The sequence below is a fragment of the Triturus cristatus genome, chromosome 1_1, assembly GCF_964204655.1.
Source record: "Triturus cristatus chromosome 1_1, aTriCri1.1, whole genome shotgun sequence".
In the NCBI taxonomy this organism is placed as follows: domain Eukaryota; kingdom Metazoa; phylum Chordata; class Amphibia; order Caudata; family Salamandridae; genus Triturus; species Triturus cristatus.
The window spans coordinates 759362003-759370758 of NC_140579.1; positions in this window are offsets into that span (position 1 = coordinate 759362003).

Below are 8756 nucleotides of genomic sequence, written 5' to 3' on the forward strand. Positions count from 1 at the left end.
GCCTACCAGAGGGGTGGCTAATATGTAGGTAAGGGAAGGTTTAGGGACTGGCAAGTGGGGGCACTTGCGCAGTCAGTGCGTCGGTCCCAGACTGCACGCAGGGTCTGCGGTGGCAGACCCTAGACACATTTTACAAAGCCGCTTTCCGTGGGTGGCGCAACCAGCGCTGCAAGCCCACCAGCAGCATTGGCATTCACAAGCCCTGGCACCCCTGGTGCACTTTACTGGGGACTGACAGTGAATCCAATAAACCAATCAGGAACATCAATTACAGGTACACTTTACCTAGGGAGCACTTGCACTGCGGCACGGATTAGCCGTGGCGCAGTGCCCTGAGCGGACAACACCAGCAAAACAATCGAGGCACACCATCAAAAAGTGGAAGGGAAACTCACGCCAAGGTGCCAGGTCTAACAAGGGGGTACTGCTGGGGGTAGTGTTTTAGGGTTTAGGGTAGTGCAGTGGTGTTTGTGTAGTGTAGGGTTAGTGCTTGGGGTAGTGTTTTAGGGTTTAGGGTAGTGCAGTGGTGTTTGGGTAGTGTAGGGGGTCGTGCTGGGGGTAGTGTATTAGAGTTTAGGGTAGTGCAGTGGTGTTTGTGTAGTGTAGGGGGTAGTGTTTTAGGGTTTAGGGTAGTGCAGTGGGGTTTGTGTAGTGTAGGGGGTCGTGCTGGGGGTAGTGTTTTAGGATTTAGGGTAGTGCAGTGGTGTTTGTGAAGTATAGTGGGCCGTGTTTTAGGGTTTAGGGTATTGACGTGGTGTTTGGGTAGTGTAGGGGGTCATGCTGGGGGTAGTGTGTTTGGGTTTAGGGTAGTGCAGTTGTATTTGAGTAGTGAAGAGGGTCGTGCTGGGGGTAGTGTTTTAGGGTTTAGGGTAGTACAGTGGTGTTTGTGTAGTGTAGGTGTCGTGCTGGGGGTAGTTGTTTAGGGTTTAGGGTAGTGCAGTGGTGTTTGTGTGGTGTAGGGGGTCGTGCTGGGGTCAGTGTTTTAGGGTAGTGCAGTGGTGTTTGGGGAGTGTAGGGGGTCATGCTAGGGGTAGTGATTGAGGGTTTAGGGTAGTGCAGTGGTGTTTATGTAGTGTAGGGGGTTGTGCTGGGGGTAGATGTGGGGTTTAGGGTAGTGCAGTGGTTTTTGGGCAGTGTAGGGGGTCGTGTTAGGGGTAATGTTTTAGGGTTTAGGTTTGTGCAGTGGTGTTTGTGTAGTGTAGGGGGCTGTGCTGTGGTAGTGTTTTAGGGTTTAGGGTAGTACTGTGGTTTTTTTGTAGTGTAGGGGGTCGTGTTTTAGGGTTTAGGGTAGTGCAGTGGTGTTTGGGTAGTGTAGGGGATGTGCTGGGGGTAGTGTTTTTGGGTTTAGGGTAGTACAGTGGTGTTTGTGAAGTGTAGGTGGTCGTGCTTGGGGTAGTGTTTTAGAGTTTAGGCTAGTGCAGTGGTGTTTGTGTAGTGTAGGGGTTCATGCTGGGGGTAGTGTTTTAGGGTTTAGGGTAGTGCAGTGGTGTTTGTGTAGTATAGGGGTTCGTGCTGGGGTAGTGCAGTGGTGTTTTGGTAGTGTAGGGGGTCGTGCTGGGGGTAGTGTTTTAGGGTTTAGGGTAGTGCAGTGGTGTTTGTGTAATGTAGGGGGTCTTGCTGGGGGTAGTGTTTTAGGGTTTGGGTTAGTGCAGTGGTGTTTGTGTAGCATAGGGGGTCAAGCAGGGGTAGATTTAGGGTTTAGGGCAAAGCAGTGGTGTTTGGGAAGTGTAGGGGGTCGTGCTGCAGGTAGTGTTTTAGGGTTTAGGGCAGTGCAGTGTTGTTTGTGTAGTGTAGGGGTCATGCTGGGGGTAGTGTTTTAGGGTTTAGGGCAGTGTAGTGGTGTTAAGGTAGTGTAGGGGATCGTGCTGGGGTAATGTTTTAGGGTTTAGGGCAGTGCAGTGGGGTTGGTGTAGTGTAGGGGGTCGTACTGAGGGTATTGTTTTAGGGTTTAGGGCAGTGCTGTGGTGTTTGCGTATTATAGGGGTTTGTGCTGGGGTAGTGTTTTAGGGTTTTGGGTAGTGCAGTGGTGTTTGGGTAGTGTAGGATGTCATGCTTGGGGTAGATTTAGGGTTTAGAGCAGTGCAGTGTTGTTTGGGTAGTGTAGGGGGATCGTGCTGGTGGAAGTGTTTAATTGTTTAGGGCAGTGCAGTGGTGTTTGGGTAGTGTAGGGGGTTGTGCTGGGGTAGTGTTTTAGGCCAGTGCAGAGGTGTTTGTGTAGTGTAAGGTGTCATGCTGGGGTAGTGTTTTAGGGTTTAGGGTAGAGCAGTGGTGTTTGTGTAGTATAGGGGGTCGTGTTTTAGGGTTTAGGGTAGTGCATTGGTGTTTGGGTAGTGTAGGGGGTTGTGCTGGGAGTAGTGTTTTACGATTTAGGTTAGTGAAGTGGTGTTTTGTAGTGTAGGGGGTCGTGCTGGGATAGATTTAGGGTTTAAGGTAGTAAAGTGGTGTTTGTGTAGTGTAGAAGTCATGTTTTAGGGTTTAGGGTACTGGGTAATGTAGGGGTCATGCTGGGGGTATTCTTTTAGGGTTTAGTGTAATGCAGTGCTGTTTGGGTAGTATAGGGAGTTGTGTTTTGGGTAGTGTTTTAGTGTTTAGGGTAGTGCAGTGTTGTTTGTGTAGTGTAGGGGGTCAGGTTTTAGGGTTTAGGGTAGTGCAGTTGTGTTTGGGTAGTGCAGGAGGTCGTGCTGTGGGTAGTGTTTTAGGGTTTCGGGTAGTGCAGTGGTGTTTGGGTAGTGTAGGGGTCATGCTGGGGGTATTGTTTTAGGGTTTAGTGTAGTGCAGTAGGGTAGTGCAGTGGTGTTTGTGTAGTGTATGGGGTCATGCTGGGGGTAGTGTTTTAGGGTTTGGTATAGTACAGTTGTGTTTGGGTAGTGTTTAGGGGTACTGCTGTGGGTAGTGTTTTAGGGTTTAGGGGAGTGCTGTGGTGTTTGTGTAGTGTAGGGGGTCATGCTGGTGGTAGTGTTTTTGGGTTTAGGGTAGTACAGTGGTGTTCGGTAGTGTAGGGGGTACTGCTGGGTGTAGTGTTTTATGGTTTAGGGTAGTGCAGTGGTGTTTGTGTAGTATTGGGGGGCAGTTCTGGGGGTAGTGTTTTAGGGTTTAGGGTAGTGCAGTGGTGTTTGGGTAGTGTAGGAGTAGTGCTTGGGGTAGAGTTTAAAGGTTTAGGGTAGTGCAGTGGTGTTTGGGTAGTGTAGGGGTCGTTGTGGGGGTAGTGTTTAGGGTTTAGGGTAGTGCAGTGGTGTTTGTGTAGTGTAGGGGTCGTGCTGGGGTAGTGTTTTAGGGTTTAGGGTAGTGCATTTGTGTTTGTGCAGTGTAGGGGGTCATGTTTTAGGGTAGCACAGTGGTGTTTGTATAGTGTAGGGGGTCGTGCTGGGGAAAGTGTTTAAGCGTTTAAGGCAGTGCAGTGGTGTTTGTGTAGTGAAGGGGGTCATGCTGGGAGTAGAGTTTTAGGGTTTAGGGTAGTGCAGTGGTGTCTGTGTAGTGTAGTGGGTTGTGCTGGGGGTAGATTTAGGGTTTAGGTTAGTGCAGTGGTGTTTGAGTAGTGTAGGGAGTCGTGCTGGTGGTAGTGTTTTAGGGTTTAGGGTAGTGCAGTGGTGCTTGTGTAGTGTAGGGGGTCGTGCTCGGGTTACTGTTTTAGGGTTTGGGATAGTGTCGTGGTGTTTGGGCAGTGTAGGGGGTAGTGCAGGGGATAGTGTTTTAGGGCAGTGCAGAGATGTTTGTGTATTGTTGGGGGTCGTGCTGGTGGTATTGTTTTAGGGTTTAGGGTAGTGCAGTGGTGTTTGTGTAGTGTAGGGGTCGTGCTGGGGTTGTGTTTTAGGGTTTAGGGTAGTGCTGTGGTGTTTGTGTAGTATAGGGGGTCGTGTTTTAGGGTTTAAGGTAGTGCACTGATGTTTTGGTAGTGTAGGGGGTCGTGCTGGGTGTAGTGTTTTAGGGTTTAGGGCAGTGCAGTTGTGTATGGGTAGTGTAGGGGGTTGTGCTGGGGGTGGTGTTTTAGTGTTTAGGGTAGTGCAGTTTTGTTTGTGTAGTGTAGGGGGTCATGTTTTAGGGTTTTGGGTAGTGCAGTGATGTTTGGGTAGTGCAGGGGGTTGTGCTGGGGGTAGTGTTTTAGGGTTTATGGTAGTGCAGTGGTGTTTGGGTAGTGTAGGGTGTCATGCTGGGGGTAGCGTTTTAGGGTTTAGGGTAGTGCAGCAGGGTAGTGCAGTGGTTTTTGTGTAGTGTAGGGGGTCATGCTCGGGGTAGTGTTTTAGGGTTTTGGATAGTGCAGTTTTGTTTGGGTAGTGTAGGGGATACTGCTGGGGTAGTGTTTAGGGTTTAGGGTATTGCCGTGGTGTTTGTGTACTATAGGGACATGCTGGGGGTAGTGTTTTAGGGTTTAGAGTTGTGCAGTGGTGTTGGGTAGTGTAGCGTGTACTTCTGGGGGTTGTGTTTTAGGGGTTAGGGTAGTACAGTGGTGTTTGTGTAGTATTGGGGGTAGTTCTGGGGTTAGTGTTTTAGGGTTTAAGGTAGTGCAGTGGTGTTTGGGTAGTGTAGGGGTAGTGATGGGGGTAGTGTTTTAGGGTGTAAGGTAGCGCAGTGGTGTTTGTGTAGTGTAGGGGATTCTGCTGGGGGTAGGGTTTTAGAGTTTAGGGTAGTGCAGTGGTGTTTGGGTAGTGCAGGGGGTCGTGGTGGGGGAAGTGTTTTAGGGCTTAGGGTAGTGCAGTGGTGTTTGGGTAGTGTAGGGGTCATGCTGGGGGTATTGTTTTAGGGTTTAGTGTAGTGCAGTAGGGTAGTGTAGTAGTGTTTGTGTAGCATAGTGGGTCATGCTGGGGGTAGTGTTTTAGGGTTTAGGGTAGTGCAGTGGTGTTGGGTAGTGTAGGGGTTACTGCTGGGTGTGGTGTTTTACGGTTTAGGGTAGTGCAGTGGTGTTTGCATAGTGTAGGAGTAGTGCTTGGGGTAGTGTTTTAGGGTTTAGGGTAGTGCAGTGGTGTTTGGGTAGTGTAGGGGGTTGTTGTGGGGGTAGTATTTTAGGGTTTAGGGTAGTGCAGTAGTGTTTGTGTAATGTAGGGGTTGTGCTGGGGTAGTGTTTTAGGGTTTTAGGTAGTGCAGTGGTTTTTGGATAGTACAGGGGGTCATGCTTGGTGTAGTGTTTTAGGGTTTAGTTTAGTGCAGTGGTGTTTGGGTCCTGTAGGGGGTTATGCTGGGGTTAGTGCTCTAGGGTTTAGGGTAGTGCAGTAGGGTAGTGCAGTGGTGTTTGTGTAGTGCAGGGGGTCATGCTGTGGGTAGTGTTTTAGGGTTTAGGGTAGTGCAGTTGTGTTTGTTTACTGTTGGGGGTACTGCTGGGGGTAGTGCGTTAGGGTTTAGGGTAGTGCAGTGGTGTTTGTGTAGTATTGGGGGTAGTTCTGGGGTAGTGTTTTAGGGTAGTGTAGGGTTAGTGCTTGGGGTAGTGTCTTAGGGTTTAGGGTAGTGCAGTGGTGGTTGGGTAGTGTAGGGGTCGTGCTGGGGGTAGTGTATTAGAGTTTAGGGTAGTGCAGTGGTGTTTGTGTAGTGTAGGGTGTAGTGTTTTAGGGTTTAGGGTAGTGCAGTGGGGTTTGTGTAGTAAAGGGGGTCGTGCTGGGGGTAGTGTTTTAGGATTTAGGGTAGTGCAGTAGTGTTTGTGAAGTATAGGGGGTCGTGTTTTAGGGTTTAGGGTAGTGCTGTGGTGTTTGGGTAGTGTAGGGGGTCGTGCTGGGGGTAGTGTTTTGGGGTTTAGGGTAGTGCAGTTGTATTTGAGTAGTGAAGGGGGTCGTGCTGGGGGTAGTGTTTTAGGGTTTATGGTAGTACAGGGGTGTTTGTGTAGTGTATGGGGTCGTGCGTGGGGCAGTGATTTAGGATTTAGGGTAGTGCAGTGGTGATTGTGTAGTATAGGGGGTCATGCTGGGGGTAGATTTTGGCTAGTGCAGTGGTGTTCGTGTAGTGTAGGGGGTCGTGCTGGGGAAAGTGTTTAAGGGTTTAAGGCAGTGCAGTGGTGTTTGTGTAGTGAAGGGGGTCATGCTGGGAGTAGAGTTTTAGGGTTTAGGGTAGTGCAGTGGTGTCTGTGTAGTGTAGTGGGTTGTACTGGGGGTAGATTTAGGGTAGTGCAGTGGTGTTTCGGTCCTGTAGGTGGTTATGCTGGAGTTAGTGCTTTAGGGTTTAGGGTAGTGCAGTAGGGTAGTGCAGTGGTGTTTGTGTAGTGCAGGGGGTCATGCTGTGGGAAAAGTGTTTAAGGGTTTAAGGCAGTGCAGTGGTGTTTGTGTAGTGAAGGCGGTCATGCTGGGAGTAGAGTTTTAGGGTTTAGGGTAGTGCAGTGGTGTTTGGGTAGTGTAGGGGGTTGTTGTGGGGGTAGTATTTTAGGGTTTAGGGTAGTGCAGTGGTGTTTGAGTAGTGTAGGGGTTGTGCTGGGGTAGTGTTTTGGGGTTTTAGGTAGTGCAGTGGTTTCTGGATAGTACAGGGGGTCATGCTTGGGGTAGTGTTTTAGGGTGTAGTTTAGTGCAGTGGTGTTTGGGTCCTGTAGGGGGTTATGCTGGGGTTAGTGCTTTAGGGTTTAGGGTAGTGCAGTAGGGTAGTGCAGTGGTGTTTGTGTAGTGCAGGGGGTCATGCTGTGGGTAGTGTTTTAGGGTAGTGCAGTTGTGTTTGTTTACTGTAGGGGGTACTGCTGGGGGTAGTGCTTTAGGGTTTAGGGTAGTGCAGTGGTGTTTGAGTAGTTTTTGGGGTAGTTCTGGGGTAGTGTTTTAGGGTAGTGCAGTGGTGTTTTTGTAGGGTAGGGTTAGTGCTTGGGGTAGTGTTTTAGGGTTTAGGGTAGTGCAGTGGTGTTTGGGTAGTGTAGGGGGTCGTGCTGGGGGTAGTGTATTAGAGTTTAGGGTAGTGCAGTGGTGTTTGTGTAGTGTAGGGTGTAGTGTTTTAGGGTTTAGGTTAGTGCAGTGGGGTTTGTGTAGTGTAGGGGGTCGGGCTAGGGGTAGTGTTTTAGGATTTAGGGTAGTGCAGTGGTGTTTGTGAAGTATAGGGGGTCGTGTTTTAGGGTTTAGGGTAGTGCCGTGGTGTTTGGGTAGTGTAGGGGGTCGTGCTGGGGGTAGTGTTTTGGGGTTTAGGGTAGTGCAGTTGTATTTGTGTAGTGAAGGGGGTCGTGCTGGGGGTAGTGTTTTAGGGTTTATGGTAGAACAGTGGTGTTTGTGTAGTGTAGGCGGTCGTGCGTGGGGCAGTGATTTAGGATTTAGGATTTAGGGTAGTGCCGTGGTGTTTGGGTAGTGTAGGGGGTCGTGCTGGGGGTAGTGTTTTGGGGTTTAGGGTAGTGCAGTTGTATTTGTGTAGTGAAGGGGGTCGTGCTGGGGGTAGTGTTTTAGGGTTTATGGTAGAACAGTGGTGTTTGTGTAGTGTAGGCGGTCGTGCGTGGGGCAGTGATTTAGGATTTAGGGTAGTGCAGTGGTATTTGTGTAGTATAAGGGGTCCTGCGGGGGGTAGATTTTGGCTAGTGCAGTGCTGTTTGTGTAGTGTAGGGGGTCGTGCTGGGAAAAGTGTTTAAGGGTTTAAGGCAGTGCAGTGGTGTTTGTGTAGTGAAGGGGGTCATGCTGGGAGTAGAGTTTTAGGGTTTAGGGTAGTGCAGTGGTGTCTGTGTAGTGTAGTGGGTTGTACTGGGGGTAGATTTAGGGTAGTGCAGTGGTGTTTCGGTCCTGTAGGTGGTTATGCTGGAGATAGTGCTTTAGGGTTTAGGGTAGTGCAGTAGGGTAGTGCAGTGGTGTTTGTGTAGTGCAGGGGGTCATGCTGTGGGAAAAGTGTTTAAGGGTTTAAGGCAGTGCAGTGGTGTTTGTGTAGTGAAGGTGGTCATGCTGGGGGTAGATTTAGGGTTTAGGGTAGTGAAGTGATGTTTGGGTAGTAAAGGGAGTCGTGCTGGTGGTAGTGTTTTACGGTTTAGGGTAGTGCAGTGGTGCTTGTGTAGTGTAGGGGGTCGTGTTGGGGGTACTGTTTTAGGGTTTGGGATAGTGCCGTGGTGTTTGGGCAGTGTAGGGGGTAGTGCTGGGGCTAGTGTTTTAGGGTTTAGGGTAGTGCAGTGATGTTTGGGTAGTGTAGGATGTCTTGCTGGGGTAGTATTTAAGAGTTAAGGGTAGTGCAGTGGTGTTTGTGTTGTGTAGTGGGTCGTGCTGGGGGTAGATTTAGGGTTTAGGGTAGTGCAGTGGTGTTTGGGTAGTGTAGGGAGTCGTGCTGGTGGTAGTGTTTCAGGGTAGTGCACTGGTGCTTGCGTAGTGTAGGGGTCATGCTGGGGGTACTGTTTAAGGGTTTCGGGTAGTGCAATGGTGTTTGTGTAGTGTGTGGGGTCGTGCGTGGGGCTGTGATTTAGGATTTAGGGTAGTGCAGTGGTGTTTGTGTAGTGTAGGGGGTCGTGCTGGGGGTAGTGTTTTAGGGTTTAGTGTAGTGCAGTGGTGTTTGTGTAGTGTATGGGGTAGTGTTTTAGTGTTTAGGGTAGTGCAGTGGGGTTTGTGTAGTGTAGGGGGTTCGTGCTGGGGGTAGTGTTTTAGGATTTAGGGTATTGCAGTGGTGTTTGTGTAGTATAGGGGGTCATGTTTTAGGGTTTAGGGTAGTGCCGTGGTGTTTGGGTAGTGTAGGGGGTCGTGCTGGGGGTAGTGTTTTTGGGTTTAGGGTATTGCAGTTGTATTTGAGTAGTGAAGGGGGTCGTGCTGCGGGTAGTGTTTTAGGGTTTATGGTAGTACAGTGGTGTTTGTGTAGTGTGCGGGGTCGTGCGTGGGGCAGTGATTTAGGATTTAGGGTAGTGCAGT